This window comes from Protopterus annectens, chromosome 1.part2 (assembly GCF_019279795.1).
Source record: "Protopterus annectens isolate FY-2018-M chromosome 1.part2, PAN1.0, whole genome shotgun sequence".
Lineage (NCBI taxonomy): Eukaryota > Metazoa > Chordata > Ceratodontiformes > Protopteridae > Protopterus > Protopterus annectens.
Window position 1 is genome coordinate 615,336,969 of NC_056727.1, and position 20,654 is coordinate 615,357,622.

The window sequence follows — 20,654 nt, forward strand, 5'->3', positions numbered from 1 at the left end:
GGTCTGAGGAAGCTATCTAGTGAAAGCACTTACTGTTTTTATGTCACTCAAATAAATGAACTGTGAGTTGTGAATTTTTACACAGACTGGACTTGTTGTTACTTGGATAAATCCTTCTCTTTGAAGAATATATGCTGTTTGAATTTTTCAGCCAAAGGCCTGGTTGCCTCGTTGTAATCCTGAGTCTTTGTTTGAAAACTTAGAAAATATTTTTGTCCTGAAATGTCAGGACATTTGCTATTCTTTGACTTTTTTTTTCACAGGGCACAACTGCCTAAAGAGGGACTGTCCCTCGCAAAGTGGGACAGGTGGTAACCCTAAAGTTCCACCTTGGGCAATTGAAAAGGTGACAACCCTATAATAGGTATGTGGTAGCATAACTCGGCCGATGGATGTGGGTCCCAAACCCCAATTACTTGTCTGTATTGAACAGTCTTGGCTCCCATGTAACAGCCAGATGGGAGCAGATTGTAAGAGGAACACACAAATAATATGATTAAATACTAGACAGGCTGCCGATTCAGTATAGTCTAATGGTATGCCGTTGCCTAATGGGCAGCCATTCCTGATACTGTAGGCATATAATCCGGTGTAATAGGCATCGCAAGGTAATATTGTGGTCCCCACTCCCACCCAGGGGTGTAAGTGTCAGATGCAAGCACCAATGTCGGTGCATTTGCAAGTGTGGGAGCGAGTGGATGTAAGCCTGTTTGGCTACCAGTATGCGAGTATTGCACTGGTAAAGCAATGTAGAGGCTAACTGAGTATAAGAAGCTGTAACCAGAGGTTTGCATTGCTCAACACCATGCAAACCCATGCACACCTGCTCACAACTGCTTTAATGTGCCTTACTCCCTCCGTATCCAATGGCCTTGTTCTGCCCTGCAACCAAATAAACATCCTCTGCAAGGCTCGAAACCAGGACCCTGCACACACAGCTAATGTGATTTACCAATACACCATGGCAGATATACAGACAATGGACAGTACCATAAACATATCATACAGTGCAGTCATTCAACAGTATAGGAATGTATCCCATCATGTAGCTGTATATGTGAGTGTTTATGTCCAGCATATAGGTACATACATATATAGAGCTATATCAGGAACATACCATGTGGCAACAAAGCATTTCAAACAAATGACACAGGAAACATCAGCGATGCCTGTATTATGTAGTGGTGTTGTTCTATGTAATCTCAAGACTCCCTCAGACAGACATGTGTCATTCATACACGCAAACAGTTGTACATTGGCTGTATACATCACTCTGTGCATGTAATGTACATTAACACAACAGTACCTGTCCAATCATTATGTGTGAACAGTACTCTTGCAAGGTGCTGTGTGCAATATCATCATCATGGGGTAACCATAGAGGGACCGGTAGTGTTGTGTGTACAATGGGGTCATCCTCATCACGTGTACCTGGACCATTTAGGAGTGATGTACATACCAGGATCGTGCGCCTGAGGGACAGGGGTGAGGATAACAGGAGTATGTTGTGATGCATATTACAAGGGTTACATGTGTCCAGTGGGCATGTGTGTGTGAAATGGGCAGTTATGTATAGGGCAGATGTTGTCCTAGAAGCAGATTGGCCTTATGTTTCCGTAGGGTGAGGGTCGGATGTGGGGGAAGGAGAGTAGGTATGGCTGTGGAGGATAGGTAGGGTAGGATCACAGACAAGAGAGCATACAGAGTTGGTATATGGCACATGTGGGGGGGATACACCTTAGATGGGGATGGGTGTTCGACATTCACAAGCCCATGGGAACAGTGGAATGGAGGTCCCCAGCCATGGGTAGCCGCTACTGCACCTAAACAGCTGCAAAGGAGGCAGTGCTGGGGGCTGTCCAGGAGGGGCAGCATCACCCTGTAAATGTGACACTCCACCCTTGAGCTTGCGTATCTGGCTTCAGAACACCTTAGTGAGGCCCCAACACAACAAGTCTGGGACCGCACGACAGCAGACATATACCTGTCTGGTCTTGCTCCCAGGGGGGACATGCCCTATCCTCAGTGTTGGTACCACCATAAGGTGGTGCAGAGCTAACAGAGGTTGATGTCCAAGGCTGGGCCCCAGAGGTGCTGGTGCCCGGTGCCATGGTCAGCTGAAGTGGGACAGGAGGTTCTGCTGGGACCTCCCAACCCATTCAGCCTATGGTGTTGCAGTTTAAACCCACATATGGCTTAGTGATAGACAACAGCATACAGGATTGCCTACAACAGTATGCATAGATATAACTATCAACCCAACACAACAGATCATATACATTTGCAGAGGGAGCACAACACATGCATATATACTGCATGCCGTCTGTACAATCTGTAGTAGACATGTGACCGCAACTATGAATAGTTGCCCATTATTGGGTTGTCACTGGGAACCCCAGACAGTGTCTGTCATACCACTGTTTCATGTGACATATGTCCAGTCAGGGATGCAATGGCAGCAACACATCCCTATCATCATGTACTGTCTGCAATCCTCACACTATGCTCCTGCTGTGCACAGATGTGTGTTCAGTGTGTAACACAGGAAACAAATGGTTACACACACTGACCAGTTCACAGATGGCCCTACATATGGGGGTCCCTCACGAATAGAGAACTGTCATGTTTGTATTAAAACATGCAGAATAGTCATTACCACATACAACATGTTAAACAGGCAGTAGTCTCAATGCAGCATAGCTACATTTACATGTTGTAGTCATGTGTGGCACATCACTCTCCTGTCTTTAGGCTATTTCCCACTGTGTATGATGTTTGAGGTACATCCAGATATCATCTGTGATGCCGTATCAGAACACCACATCCAGGTACCACTCGCAGCGAATGTCATGGCCAAATATCAACATGTTTTTCTTAGACAGTGTACTGTGTTTATCATGCAAATGGCTATGGGAACACAATCACAGCTGTTCCACATGCAATCAGCTAGAGGAGGGCTGCAATAGGTGCAGAGGCCATCACCTGATCATGTCCATCACTTGCAGTACACATGCTGCTGCTGAACAGGTGTACACCTCCACATCCACCAGAGAGTGTGTGGGTGGGACAGGCAAAGTACATCAGAGAAGGGCTTGGAGACTTAACCCTAAGCATCATCTGCCACACGCCTAACTAGCCATTACTATTACATGTGCATGACATTACTACATGTGCCACAAAGCCAACATGTTGCTGTGCTGTAAGAACATATATGTGTGTAGGTGAGAGACATCTGCAACAGAGATATAGTAGACATACATTAGGTGTGGCACACATGGCTGTCCACGTGAATGGATGCCATTGTCACCACAACTACACTCTCTAATGGACTCGCATTGACACTCCTTGCCCGGACCACAAATACACAACCTAATTACTTAGTTTGCCACACTGCAGTAATGCACAGGACTACATGCACCACAGGGGATATCTGGAGGTTCTATCGGCTAGGGCATGTGAAAGTGTCTGACATCTGTTGGTATGCCAATGAGGTTTATACTGGGAGTGATTGTGGTTGGGAGCATTATAACCCACACGCAGACACAAGGTGCCAGTACTGACATGCATGTATGCATTGCTTCATGGGTGTGTGGTGGTTGGCTGTGCAAGATGGCTGTACAAGGCTGGGTGAGGGGTAATCCTTGCCATCGCATCACCAGACAAGGGTGAGCAGTGCGGTACAGGGGTGTAGTGTCTGCAATGTCCCACACAGATGGGTAGTGAATGATCTGCCCTGACATCCTGGTTACCAATATGTATGGCCATAGGTTTGCAATGCATGCCATGTCTGTATTTGATAGTCCTTCACATGGACATTGCCTGGGATGTGCATGTCCCACAATACTGTACAGTGACATGTACAGGTGTACCTGGTTTGGTAGGCACATGTTGTGTACACAGACTGTTATCCACCGATATGCCAATACTGGCCTGGTGTGGTGAAACCTGCTTATAGTGAGCAGGTCAACCCTGCACCTGCATTGATAGTATGATACAGGTATTCCCTGGTGTCAGTGGCATTGGTCCATACAGGCCACATGTGTATGGCATTGTATGGCCTCTGTGGATCACATTTGATGGCACCACATATGTTGCAGGCATCCAGTGCGGAACATAGTGAAGGCACAATGTCCACAGATATGTGCCTATTGTACTGTTGTACAGGGTGCCATGTCCTCTGCAGCCCACTGCATTCACACCATGCCTACTATCTGTCATCAATGTGCATGGTACTAGCAACATAGTGGGATATCCTAGGCAAGTGCGATTGTGCATGGCCCATGGGTGCAGGACATATACTGGGTACTAGTAGGGTTGCATACTTTGCTCACCAGGCCTTTTGCCAGATGTAGGGGTATGGCTGGCCAATACAGTCCCATGGCTGACTGAAAGCTGTACTCCTCGTGAGGTGTCCAATGTGTCATAAGAGGGACACCATATAGGAAAACTACAAAATCCGCTCCCCAACAGGTCCAGTGGTTAGACACTCACAGCCACCTCTACACAGGCTCTGACAGCCAAATACACACACTTGCCATGTCCTGTATATGAACCCCTACCTACCATATCACACTGCAGCAATACGCTTTTAGGGCACATGCTACGGGGAATATTGGGTTACAGCACACCTACAGGTGTATACCTAGGTGGGTGACAACAGCAGGATTGACAAAGGTGGTCATGTGATTTGTACAGAGAGTGCATACTCTATACACACACACACACACACACACACACACACACACACACACACACACACACACACACACACACACACACAGTTGGCAAGTCTGAGATTAGAATACCAACCTAACTACTTTATCACACTACAGCATTATGTAGTTACAGAATGCACTACCAAGATTACTGGGTCACAGCACACCCAGAGGTATATTTCTAGGTGGGTGACATCATCAGCCTTGCCAAAGGTGGGTATACGAATTGTATGGAGTGTGAGCAGTCTAAAAGCATTATTCAGTCCTCAGGCAGATGGAGACAAACACACACAAACACACACACACACACACACACACACACACACACACACACACACACACACACACACACACACACACACACACACACACACACACACACACACACACACACACACAAGCCAGTGGTGGGAACAGAATACCTGCCTATCTACAGTTCACTATTACAATACTACATAGTTATGAGTCACCCAACACAGACTACACATTTCTAGGCTGTCATTATGACCTTCTAGGAATGCGGACATCAACAGGGATGCTGGCAGTTAAGATGTACATACCTGTGAACCTGTACGTTTAAAGTAGGAATCCATCCTGACCTGGAGTATGCCCATCTGTGGAATGGATGACTACTATCACTATACAGGGTTACAATGGCCATGCCCATACACATAGAGGCACATAACCGACACAAGGTGTCACTGGGCATGCTCACACACTTAGTAGCACAGGGCTGTTCGGAATGCACTATGTGTCCATCTACACAAGGTTATACTGGGCATGCTCATACACTTAGTAGCACAGGGCTGTCTGAGATGCACTCTGATTCTAAACACGGAAGGCCACAGTGGCCATGCTATTACAGTTAGACGTAAAGAACACATTGTAATGGACTCTGGTGTTAGTAGTTGTCATTGTTAGCAGGAACGCTGTACTACATATATCGGACACTGGTCTTATACACAACATCTGCTGCTGTTCATCACCTTAGATGTACTATTCTATACCAAGCACAGTACTACCACTCACAGTGATGTCTTGCTAGGAGTGGCAATTGCTTGACCAACACAATAAGCCAATGTCCTGCTGTAATTATGAGGTTGTCCAGTGTTTGTCATTCTGGGATGACATGACTGAAAGTAGACAGGCCTTTGTCACATATCACATGCGTCCATGATTCAAGGGAGTGGGGATAATACCTGAGTCACATTCGCCCATTTAGTACCATTTTAAGTCAAATGTCCTAAACACAGGATAACACCCTGACACCTACAGGACAAATGCATTGTATGCTTATGCTAACCAGTGCTAGATGTGTAGCGTCCATAATCACAGCTGCTCACTGTAGATCCAACAATGGGGAGTACTGACATCTGTGCAGTGAGGAACACCTGGCTGAAGGCTCTGTAGTGCACAATAGCACTACCACCATATACCTCAGAACCAGACATGTGGGCCATAACACAGGTACAGACCGCTCCAGGTGGTGGTGTCCCCACATATATAAAGACCACTCACATGTACTGACCAGTACTCCAATAAAAGCCATCACAGATGAGTCAGGTGCAGGACACAATGTCAAAAGCTGCATTCTAGGATGTAACCCTCAGACACCACCATGCCCTCAACCACCAACACACATCCATACATGAGGTAGGACATATAATAGTACAACACCATGTGACCTTTGACCAGTGGACCACACCAAGCTGTACATCAACTGTGCAGAGTACCCATGTACTGACACAGTTGCATCATGTGTTATGCAATGCAATGATACCACTGTGTGTAGCTAGGTCAGCAGTACACATACCAGGGGCCCTCGGATATTTACAGCATTAACAGATGACTGTTGCTGTACACCAGTAAACACCCCCATGTTTGGATATGACATACATGTACCTGCCCTGGATATGTACATGCCACACACATATAACATATATGTAAATAGCATAACTGTTGTTGTCCTTTGTGCAGACAGGTGGCTACAGCCATTACACACACTCACATGGAATGTGGTTCCATGGCTGCTGAATGCTAACAGTACGTAAGGTGTGATATCAGTGTTGACAGAGGTAACATTCCGTCTGCATTGGTCACCCATTACACCTATCATATCATACAACAGTCCATGTGTCATGTATGTCATTACACATGTCCACCAATTGCAATGCCTACAAACATGCCCAAATGACAGGACTGTAGGACCTACATACATGTACATATAGTGGTGTGCATTCAGATACCATGCGTGTGCAGTTGCTGATGTATGCAGGTGATGTGTGTCTTAGTACATAATGCAGTTGCAATGCAGCCTCAACATTGCCAACAGTATATGGTGATATGCTGAAAGTACGGAAAGATGTACCTCAGGTATGGACAGATGTGTGGATATAACTAAGTGGTGGGGCATCTTTGCAGATGGATGTTTGCTGAGTACAGCTCACAGGTGTGTCACAAGCAGTCCTACAATAACCTGTGTAACTGCTAAGCAATGGCTTTGTTAATTGAAGGGCAACACACACAACTTACTGAAATTGGTACACCTTGTTTGCTGCAGCATAGACTAGATCCAGGCCTGCTGAATCTAGCTTTATTTGTATGCTTGTTGTTTGTTTATTTCCCTGAAACGCTAATTCCACCTAAAACGCGGCCTTTTAGCACTTCTGTGGATCCCTAGTGATATCTGCATTGCTTACTGTACTTATTTCCTTGTTTCACTTGAAAGAAAGTTACTGTTTGTCATTTTTGCATTTAAGTTACCTGTAACACATTGCATTTAAGTTACCTGGCACTTGCTCACTAAAGCAATTATATAAGTCAGCTCTAAAAATTAAAAGCACTACACCCTCAAACTCCCCTTGAGTACCTTGTTCCCTACTGGCCCTTTTTTCAATTATAAAGGCATTCCCAATACTATTCTAGCATGTCCAAAGGTCAGTTGTCAATCTCCTCTCCGGTCCAGCTGGTGAATCTGGGAATCTTGAGGCAATGTTACAACTGCCTCATGTACACAGACAACCCTCTCTCCTCCTCCCAACAAATTCCAACACATGTGAGAGATGCAACCATATAGCCAAACTGGAGGCTAAGCTCTCTCAACTCAGTACTGGCGTAACCAGTCAGGAGGAGAGGAAACCACACTCACTACAATTCCAGTCTCACATAGACATACCACGACAACAAACCAAACACATAAACACACAAAACATACTGGAGGCTCTAAATAAAAATCTGCCTAAGCAGCAGAGACCTCAAAGCAGACACCCAAGCAACTGCTACCCCAAACAAAATAAAACACGTGCAACACATAGCTCACAAAGCCAGTGTGCCGAACAGTCACAGCCCTTAGGCTATACAACACACCTGATACACTTGTAATAGGTAACTCTATCGTCAGGCACACTGACGTCCCGCTCACCAGGCTGAACAAGGAGAAGGTCACGGTGAGCTGCCTGTCGGGCGCTAGGATCCGCCACATAACACAAGCACTCAGGTCACTCCAAGGCAAGTACAAATATGACTCTGTCATTGTCCATGCTGGTGTGAATGACCTGAGATGTACCTCCCTGGACTACATGAAAAGAGACATAAAGGAGCTCTCTGAGCATGTAGCCCAGGCCGGTATGACCCTGACCTTGAGTAGCATATTACCCTCAGCAAGAATGATGCCACAATATGAAGACAAGATGATCAATTTCAACAATTGGCTTAAGTGTTGGTGTCATTCAAAGGGGATCCAATGCCTGTCAGCCTGGGATGACATGCTCGACAAGCCACGATGCTTCACTAGGGACGGCTTGCACCTGTCACCCCTGGGCTTTCAGATATTGGCAAAGGCTCTTGCTACCCCATAGTGCCTTTTTAGGCAAGGCTCAAAGACAAACCCACCTCCGTAGGTATCACAAGGGATAAGAAACTAAGAGTAATGCTACTCAACGCCAGAAGTCTAAACCTCAAGATGCATGCACTCGAAACTCTCCTTAGCATGGAGAACATCTATATCTGTGCAGTAACAGAAACCTGGTTCAAGGCTCGAGAGCACCCCAGCACTACCAGGTTATACCTCATACCATGCTTTCGGCCCAAAACTTGGACCGAACCACAAAAGGAGGGAGTATCAATATTAGTCAAAGATACCCACACCTCCAGGTTGGTGGCACAGCCGAAGCATCAGAGACTATCCATGTGCAACTAACTGTGGGTAAAACTGCCTTCCAGTTTATAGCCTGCTACAGACCACCCTCCCAAACACAGGAACCCACTTGGCCTTCCTGAGAATACTGGAAAATATGAAGGTCTCTCCAAACACCATTATACTGGGTGACTTCAACTACCCAAACATAGACTGGGAGCATTACTCTAGCTCCAACACCCTAGCCAAAGGTTCCTAGAATTTATAAACTCAAATGCTATGGAACAACTTGTTACCACTCCCACAAGAGGGAAAACATACTGGACCTGATCATCACCAACATGGGGACTCTATGCTCCAGACCAGAAGTGTATCCCTCACTGGTAAGATCAGACCATAAACTAATCTCACTGGATATTCACATCCCGACCCCACCCCCGCCCAGAAAACCACAGTGAAAAACTTCTCTAAAGCAAATTTCACGCCTCAAAACCGAGGCAAAATCCTTCAAAGCCCCGGGCCTGTGGAAAATACGGCCCAGACCACAGAATCCTTTATAAACACATTCTATGAACACCTTCAGGAACGCATGGATCATGCAATCCCAAATAAAACCAAGACCAAATCCTCAAAAGGCAGACGTCCTGTCTGGTGGACCCCAGCCATAAACAAACTATACAGTAGAAGGAGGAAGCTACTACATGATAGAGCAAAATCCCAAAAAGGGAAGCCATCTCTGATCAGTATTAGCAAAAAACTACGGGCACTCATAAAATCGTCTAAGGCCAGCTTCGAGAGAAAAATTGCACAGGACACTAAGGATAATCACAAGGCTTTCTTTAGTTATGTTAGGAACCTGGGTGGGAATTCCCAGATATGCTCAGAATTAGTCCAAAATGACAAAAAATACACCGAGCCCACAGACATTGCCAACATCCTAGCTGACAGGTTCAGTGCAAACTTCTCCCCCTCTCCCCACTAAAGGGCAAATATCTATCCCAACAGAATGCTGCGGCTCTGACATCGCAGATGCTCAGGTAAGAGCCGCCCTCTGCAAAGCAAAAACACAGCATCAATGGGACCAGATGGTGTCCCGGCTCGTCCTACATGAACTCCAAGAAGAGCTAAACCCAAACATAAAACTACTGTTCAATCTTAGCCTTACTACAGGATATGTACCCAAGAGTGGCGTGCAGCAACAGTGGTCCCTCTCCACAAAGGTGGTGCCTCAGCGGATCCTGGAAACTATTGCCCCATAAGCCTGACTAGCTTGGTCTGCAAAGCTATGGAAAGGATCATCATGGGCCTCATAAATAAAGATAATGGGGACCTACAGACACTGGATCCTACCCAGTTTGGCTTTGTTAAGGGCAGATCCTGCCTCTTAAACCTGGTTGATTTCTTTGAAACAGTTACCAAGGCCATTGACGAGGGGAAGGTGGTCCACACAGCCTACCTGGACCTTGCAAAAGCCTTCGATACAATACCCCACTCGGGCATTATAGATAAGCTCACCAGCTTAAATATAAACCCTATGTCACTAGATGGATTGCAAACTGGCTCAAGGACAGAACCCACATGGTTAGAATTGCTGGAGCCATGTCAGACTCCAAACCAGTTACAAGTGGCGTCCCACAAGGCTCAGTCCTGGGACCTCTCTTGTTCGGTATATATTCGGTACAGGCCAACACGGAAGGACTGTGGCTGACCAAGTTCGCAGATGACTGCAAACTGGGTGCCATAATCAACTCTCCAGCCGACACAAGCATCCTCCAAAGGGCCTCATAGAAACAGACAACTGGTGCCAGAGCCATGGCCTCAAGCTAAACGCCAAAAAGTGTATAGTCATCCCCTTTGGCAAAAACAAAGTGCCCACAAATTACCACATAGGTGGTAATCCATTAAGTACAGAAGAAGTCATTAGAGACCTGGGGACTCAAGTTGATAGCAATCTCTCATTTGACAACCACGTGGCCAAAGTGGTTAGAAAAACATTTTATATAGCCCACTTAATCATGAAGGGATTCACATCTCGATCAGGGGAGGTCATCGTACCTCTTTACTCATCCCTCATCAGGCCCATAATTGAGTACAATGCCCCTTTTGGGATGTACCTTACCAGACACCTGCAGCAACTGGAGAGACCCCAAAAGTACCTCACCAAGAGGATCAAAGGGCTCAAACAGATGCCATATGCTGCCCAGTTAAAGAAACTCCAGCTCTACTCAGTGGCATACCGCCTGCTCAGAGGCGATCTGTGCCTGACGTATAAAGCCATGTCCAACCTGGAATTAATGGACATGCTGCACCTCAGAAAATCCAAATCCCATCGAGCTACGCTCGAGACTTGAACCTCAACACTGAAATAAATAGGACATGCTGGAGGGACAGATTAATAACCCAGAGGCTCCCTTCACTCTGGAATAAAATCCCAGTCCAGGTTAGGCAGAGTCCCACATTGACTCTCTTCAAGAGGAATCTTGATGAGTGGATGGGAGATCGTAGGTTTACCCCGGTTATCCTTCTGTGTCACTGTTAGACAGAGGCACAGTATACTAACCTCAAAAAAAGGCATAGCAAAATTAATTTAAAATGGGTGGCAAAAGCCAAACACACTCTGGCTAGGCTTATAAATGCCCTAGGGCAGATAGCCTAGTATGAACCTATGAACCTATGAACATAGACAGCAGTCAGGGTGACACCAAACGTAAATCGCTTGACACCTGTAACAGTTAAGACCTCCCATGGGCATATATCAGCACAGTTGCCAAAGGAAGCATCAGTACAATTTGTAATGCATGCAATACTGCTGTAAGTCTGTCATACATATCATGAGATAGGCAGGTGTTTGATTCACAGTACTGGCATGTGTGGTTGCGTGTGTCCATATATGTCACATATGGTGGGGGATACATCTCAATTATTGCTCACTTTCCTGTACACTGTTGTAGACATCTGTACAGACTGCAATGTGGAAAGCAGGACGTAGGCAGGGGTGTGTAGCTCACACATGTGAGGTATCTGTATGTGTGTGACATAGGTGTATTCAATAGTGAATGCCACAGTGTGTGTGTGTGTGTGTGTGTGTGTGTGTGTGTGTGTGTGTGTGTGTGTGTGTGTGTGTGTGTGTGTGTGTGTATGCATGGCTGTCTGGTCCCCAGAGTGAGGATGTATGTTACCATAGTGAACTGATAAGACCCCTCCCCCCATCCAGGCAATGCAATCTACTATCCGTGTTGATGTCCCCAATCTTAGGCCATACTGACTACCTATACATGTGTAGTCTTTGTGGTGTGTCATGTAGGTGCACAGTACTGTAATGATGATTTGCACATAGGCAGGGGTCCTCACCTCAACACTAGGAACTGTGTGTGTGTGAGTGTGTGTTACTGTGTCGGTGAATCCGTGAGTGTGTGGGTGTGTTACTGTGTCACTGAATACGTGTCAATACCTGCGTGTGTGGTGCAGTTGTGTGCTTGCATCCTGTCATGGGAACATGTATTACTGCTTCCCAATGAGGCATCGCACTTCCCACTGGCCTCTACACTTGTCATCAGCTAGACCACCTTTACCTCATCACTCCATGTAACTGTACCTGTGATTTCACCCAGTATGGATGTCACGTCTGTAGCCACAGTAGCTTAATACACAGCTATCATGCTCTTTGATCAGTAGACGTGTTTGGAACGTGGGACATTCTAACTGTGATGTGGAAGCTACAAGGTGCATGCTGGTATTTTCATACATACCTGTGAATAGTCCACATTTACATATGGGACACTAACTGCGAACACTGACATCCACTGACACATGCAATTACACCTGAAGGAGGAAAGCAGAACATCATGACCACCATGCAGTTACTGTTGTTACACGAGACACATACTGTTAACAGTATGAAATGCATTGTACACCTGTACTACATGGTATGTCTGCTGCCTGTCAACAGTACACAACAATTGTAATCTACACTTATCTTCCTAGTCCATTCACTCTGTGCATCAGACCATATGAGCATGTCCCTGCACTGATGGTATGGATGACAGGGATGCAGCACAAGCATCATCATATGCACAGGGTGATAATGTTTGCCAGAGGCCTAGGGAGGCCTAGGCTGCACCATTGGATGACATCATGTGTGTGGTTTAGGAACTTTGATCTAATTGGGCATGTGTGGATGTTATGCGTGTGTGTGTGTTGTGGTGCCCTACATATGTTTCCGGTGTGTGCATGTATGTATGCACACAGTTCTGGCATGTGTCTGGCCTACACAGAGGTATTATTGACAGCTGCAGACTGTACAGGCCAGGTTTTACAGTTCACGGTGTCCGACCATGGCCACGTGACCTGTGCCTGCCAGAGGTTACACAGTCACTACCAGGCAGAGGTGCAGATTTGGTACTGTCTGCACCAGTGCCTGGTAGAGGTGCAGATTGGGTACTGTCTGATGATACATGTCCATGGAACCGTATCCCTGTTGGGACCATCCAGGGCCACGTGCAAGTGGCCTGCTATGTCGTGGTATGGACAGCACAGCACCAGCTGCACTGCCGCTGCTACCGCCACTATGGGAGCGGGCATGTGATGTAGCTCATTCACGTAGACCAGAAGCAGGTGATGTAGCAGGCCTACGTCCACGTGCCTGATGCCTCACTCCTACCAGATGTTCCAACACAGACAGCTCACACTTGCGGATTGTCATGCCACGGTCAAGGATTTCAACCATGTCACCCAATCGTCTATCCAAAGCTTCAGCAATCTGCTGTTGAGCATTTACCATTGCCTGGATGTTGTTGTTTAAAAAATGGACAGCAGCCCTCTGAAGCCTCTGATCTTCTCTGTTGTGCTGTTCAGCACGTGCCTGTGTCTCCATTACAGCCTGAAACATGTGTCTGGTGACACCAACTGCTGCACTCTGTCTTGCAGGGGCATGCTGGCCAGAGGTCTTGCTATGGGCAGCACTGGCCACGTGCCTGTGTGGGGCATCACCAGTCAGCTGGCTGACACCATGGTGTGCAGGCACACCTTCCATAGCCTCCACACTTTCCTGTTCCAAGCTACCACACGCCAATTGTCTTTCCTCTATGGCCACTGTTGATGGGGTATGTGGAGGCATGAAAACTGTGCGCGGGGATGAGGGGGATATAAGTGGAATGGCAACCAATGGCACAGATTCAGCCCCTGACAACCCTGCCTGTGCCTCAATCATACGTTCATCATCACTGCTAGAGTCTGTGGGGATACTAACATTAGATGGTCCACAGGAGGAGAACGCACCACCATCACCTGTGAGGGGCAGACAAGAACTGTACATTACAATCTATACAATAGACACAAACACACACACACACACACACACACACACACACACACACACACACACACACACACACACACACACACACACACACACACACACACACACACACGCTATGGCACCCAACATGCATGTGATATGACAGAAGGCATGCAACATGCATATGATACAACAGACGGCTTGCAGCTCAGACAATAATAGTGGTAGTTATCTTACATCCCTAGGTTGCACACAACAGCATGCATGTGTCATAGCAGAATGCATGCAAATTACACAATCATAGTAGTAGTTAGCATACATCCCTGTGTTACACCATGTAGACCAGCACAGTTTAACAGTACACCTGTCTGATGTGTGGCATATGACCTTGACAATCACATGTAGTATGACATGTGATCTGCTGACGTGTGCAATGACATGGATACATGTTTAACACAATGGTGTCCTGTCAAATATACAGTGGGGAAATGGTGTCCCAATGCAGGGTTGTCTGTCCGCCCTACAGATATACTGCACATTTAGTTGATGTGCATGGCCATTGCAGGGAATCATGAGGCATCTCTATTGCTATACAGTGTGAGTTACAGACACAATTCATAGCCATGACTGTGTTCAGATACAATACATATATACTGTGGAATGTGACCCACTTCACTGAGGTGTATACACACTAAACCATGATGTGGAATGTGTGACACAGGTCAATGAAGGGTATACGGATGACACCTCTGCACATCTGCAACCATATTTCTGCTGCTTGGCAACTATGGCCAGACATGGCAAACTCGTCGGTACACTATGTCCCACATGACATCTGTGTACCACACACACACACACACACACACACACACACACACACACACACACACACACACACACACATATGAGGACCAAGGATGACATTGATGTCCAACACCAGCAAGGGGAATGTACTGTATCTGTGGGCTTATGTGGATACTGTGCAGGTGACTGCTGTCATGTCATGACATACTCAAGATGTTCAACACATCTTATGTGGTGGATTGATGTCACGCCTACACAAGATGTGCACAGGCCTGTAGGGTGTCTAGTGTTCCACATCTGCAATATAACCATTACACAAAGGCCATAGTTGGACCATGTGGAGCCAATGTACAACAGGGTGTACACACAAGTACATCACGTCTACTGTGTGTGTTGCTTCATGTCTCAGGCCATCCTCCATGGCCATGTGTATACATGTGTTGGCCAAATGATTGTGACAGGCATCTATTTCACATGTCTGTATTGTCCCATATGACATAAACCCATAGATGTTATATGCTCCACGGACGACAGGGTTATGCAGACAAAGGGTGGTATGTTTTGTATGTGGGATATGTTTTTCAGGATAGGTAGGCAGTGTTGCAGCCAGCCCACTAGATGTCATGGACATGTCAAATAGCACATCACATTGTGTGACATTCATAGCAGGGGTATGATCCACACCGGTGAATCTTGTGGGCTGGCCATACTCCAGCTCACTGTGTAGTACTGATTGTATTCCCCACATGTGTAGTTCTGATCTGTAGTACATGTCTCTACAGTGAAGAGCACATCCACCATTGTATGCACAGCTGTCCACATATCTGGCAATGACAGTTTGTGAGATTTCATGTCATTGTTTCACATAGTTTGCAAGTATTGCACATGGGTAGCCATTGTGATGCATTGCAGGTCTGACCTGTATATTGTGACAGGACCATACATTATGTGTACATGTGGTAAATGGCCACATGGCAGATAGATCTGTGCATTAACATGCCTGATAAATAATAACAGTCTCACCTGCAACAGGCTGCTGTCTCAGCAGAATGCCAGAGGTACATAAATAGGAGTTACACAGCAGTATGATCATTATCCACACCTGTATGATAGCTACAGGGTGCAATGTGCATGTTAACACATACGCCAGTACAATAGACTATACTATGGAGTATGCAGATGTGTGCATACACAGAGTAGCATACTATAGTATGCGGCATGTTTGTATACATGCCTTGCATATTATGTTACATTACATATTGTACAGTGACACATGTAACTATATAGAATATAGTTGTTATAGGTGTAGTAGTGACTTACCAGGCAACTCCAGGCTCGGTGGTTGAGAGACACCCACCTCCATGATATCAGCTAAGGCTTGTGGATGTTGTTCTGCAGGTGTCCCCAGGTTGGCCAGTAGCTCCTTGGTACGTGTGAGTGAGGGCTGGGTTGGTGGCCCACCACCTGTTGCACCTTGTTCCCTGGCGATTGCATTCACATGCTGTTTTGCCCATCTAATAAGGTCTGTACAGTGTCTGCACACCTGCTGGTATGTGTGGTTGTGGCCACCTACATCATTAACCCTCCTGCGAAGTTCCTTCCACAGGGCATCCCATTGCTGTGCATCCTGTGGCACATGGCTGAACAGGATATCATGATTGTCATGTAGGTATGGGATGAGGGCCTAATCCTCCAAGTGGGTATAAGGTGATAGCCTTGCACGCTGCATACCTGGAAGACATAATGATGGAGACAGGTCACAGTAACTCACAGAGATGTACAGAGCTACAGCTGAACATACATGTGTATCACATTTATTATGATTAAATAGTTGTCTTTGTAAATCTACACGACACTGACACCACTGACATGTTTGTGTCACACACATTTGACACTCAATGGTGATTGGATATTATCACCATATATATATGTGTGTGTGTCACCTGATTACATTGCTCATACTCCATGTAGATGCTGTCTTGATGTGGGCATGTCTGTTTGCCTGTACTGGTGTTCTTACCTATCAGCACATGGCTGGATGTGTCCACATTAATGCAGTCAACTTTGATGCTGTGTATATGTCCCATATAAAGACTTAAACTGCCTTAACGGACATGACCTGTGACCCTGCAGACTTGCTCATGTAAGGTTTTACATGTATGTGTTTTGCCATATACATCTATATGGCACTGTACAGCAGTTCAACATCCTGCCATGTATCACTTGTGTTGCACATGTGATACACATGGGGCACTGGCTAGCCAGATGGTATTTGCAGGGATGGATATCAACTATAGTATGTACATTCAAAGTCAACTAGTAGGCTGTATGCCCTGGGCCATGTATGAATCTAGGATGAAAGGTTACCTAGCTGTAGCCGACAGGTGGGTTTCTGGGGCCAGGTGGAGCAGTGCCACATAACTGATCCACAGGGTTAATGATACATTTACCATGCGGTCATCACACCATGTCTGAGAGGGGGGCAATGTGCAGCTTTGCTGCACAGGAATGCATAGTATGGCAGGAGTATGTAAAGTGTATGGGACAAGGATCTGTCCAGCATGTGGTGATCCTAGTACTAGGAAGGTGGATGTCCATGAAGTAGGATGTGTACGTGTAGTATGTCCAACATCACTGGGTTGGACATGGCTTTATTCAGGGTAGGCATCATGCTACAAAGTGGAGATGGGGATTGGGAAGGCTGGTTTAGGCCATCTGAACATGGCCAATACCCCTTAAAGTAAATATGTGATCTGATATGGATCACTTGAGTGTTGAGTATGGCTGGACAATGATCTCTATATTCATGGATGGCACCCTGTCATGATTAGGGTTGCCACATACGACTACCTGACAGGTGTGGTGATGTAACTATCACAGGAAAGACAACTGCCCAGCTGTATCCCTTACACACAGTGTCCATTATGTTGACCTCTGCCTAAGTGGTAGTTCATGGGTACAGGGTTATTAACATAGGGGTGACAATGCAATATGTAGCTGTCAGATTGTGCCCATACGTCACACACCTCACCCACCAAGCCTCTTTTGTATGTTGTCCACAACACTCTGAGTCAGCTATTGTTCCTAGGTCTTAGTCATTTGCATACTTCAATAGGCAGATGTCTTCTGTTAGTCTGTGTGGTATTGACTACAATGAGGGGGAGTACAGTAATTAACCCTGTCTTACTGTAGCTGGCACTGGTGCGATGTGCATGCATTATTCAGACACCTTTTGTAATGTTGGTTCTGCCAGCAGTCCCGCTGCAAAACACTCCTGTGACATAGGATGTACATCTAGTATACTGAGTGTAGGTGGAACACAGTATGGGTGATGATGTCCTATGACCTGGCAAGGTTATGCTGTGCAGTGTGAAATCAACCTTACTGTCATCTACATCTGTACTGCTGACATCAAATAAGTTGATCAAGGTTCATGGCCTTTCAGACCAGACTCAGCAGGGTAGTAGTGCAATACTTCCCATTATCAGTGGTGTCTCCCCCTTTGTAGGTTGTGATACCTGTTGGTGTGCACCATTCAGTGTGTAAACAGCCTGACATGAAGCTGTTTTACATGGTGTGTATGTAGAGAGCAACTTGTTTTGCCATATGTGTATGATACAACCTGGGATGTGGACAGGTCCCATGCAGCGTGAGTGCAGCTTGTACCTTCATAGTTGTGGTTACAGGGGCTCTGTAGTATACATGGATATATGATTGTGTACCTGTTGGGGGGGGGGCATTGTGTTTATGCTATCCAAGACTCTATCTGGATTGCTTATTCATGCTCAGCACTTGTTCAGAACTTGTAAGCACTACGTACGCTACTAATTACTATAGCACTCAATCTTCCTCATTACCCAGAGGTAAACTTTTTTTGTACATACTTTTCTCACTTGCTTAGAGTAAAACAGCTCTTGTACTCACTTTCCTCACTTATCTAGGGGAAAATAGTTTTATATTCAGGCATGTCCAAGGGTCAGCTCCCAGTGTCCTCTCGTGTCTATCTGATGAATCTGGACATCTTGAGGCAATGTAGAAATTGCCTCATGTACACAGACAACCCTCTCCGCCTACCACCCAACCTGTGAGAGATGCACTCATCTAGCCAAACTGGAGGTAAAGCTTTCTCCAACTAAGACTGAACCTGACAGTCATGTGGAGAAGGTAAACATTTGCACCACACCACACTCATCACATAGTCTCACTAAGTCTACACCACCATAATCCACACATAGTATCACAAAAATATTCGCGGAGGCTCTCAATAATAATCTGTCTAAGCAACAGAGACCTCCAAAGCAGAAACGCAAGCAGCCTCCATCCCCCAACACAACCCCAATGGCACATAGCCCACAGACTCAGTGTGCCACTCAACCACAGCCAATAAGGCAAGTCAATGTACCCAACACACTAGTCATCAGTGACTCTATAGTCAGGCACACTGATGTCCCACTCACCAGGCTAAACAAGGAGAAGGTTACTGTCAGCTGCCTGTCGGGTACCAGGATCTGCCACATAACCCATGCACTCAGGTCACTCCACAACAAGTACAAATATGACTCTGTCATTGTCCATGTTGGTGTGAATGACCTGAAATGTACCTCCCTGTACTACATGAAAAGAGACATGGAAGAGCTCTCCGATCTTGTAGCCCAGGCAGGTATGACCCTAGCCCTGAGTAGCATTCTGCCATCGCCCAGAATAATACCGTAGTACGAGGACAAAATTATTGACTTCAAAAATTGGCTAAGCTTCTGGTGTCATTCTAAGGGGATTCTGATAACGTCTCCGTGAAGGAGATGAAAGCGCTTAATCAGTTTGTCTGATTTGTGTGTTTATACAATAAAATACAATATATTATCCAGCGTTTTTCATTTTTTGGATTATCATCACTTTTGGAGAAGTACCCTGGTGGAATTGTGCCTGTATACGGAGGAGAGCCTTTATTGTTACTGGATTGGACATTGTGTTTTGTTGGGATCCAGTATCTGTTTGCTTGGGATGACATGGTCGACAGACCATGATGCTTTGCCACAGATGGCCCGCACCTGTCACCCCTGGGATTCCGGATACTGGCTAAGGCTCTTGCTGCCCCTATAGTGCCTTCTTTAGGCAAGGTTCAAATAACATATTCACCACCATAACAGGAACAGGCAAGCACAAACTGAGGGTAATGCTACTCAATGCTGGAAGTCTAAATCTCAAAATGCACTCACTCAAGGCACTCCTTGTAATGAAGAACATTGATATCTGTGCAGTGACTGAGACCTGGTTGAAGGCTCCAGAGAGCACCCCTGCACTACCAGGCTATAACTCATACCACACTTTTCAGCCATGTAACCTGGACCGAAACAACCAAGGTGGAGGTGTGTCCATATTCATTAAAGATATCCACCCCTCCAGGCTAGTTGCTTAGCACAATGCATCCAAGGTTATCCAAGTGCAACTACCTCTGGGCTAAACTGCAATCCAAATCATAGCTTGCTACAAATCCCCCACCATGCCCCATGATTCCCACTCCTCTTTTCTTGATGTACTGAAAATTATTAGAGTTCAACCAAACACCCTAATAATGGGTGACTTCACCTACCCCACCATTAAATGGGAAAACTACTCATGTACCAACTCATTAGCTCAATGCTTTCTGGAATTCATAAACTCCAATGCTCTGGATCAACTTATCCACACACCCACCAGGGCAACA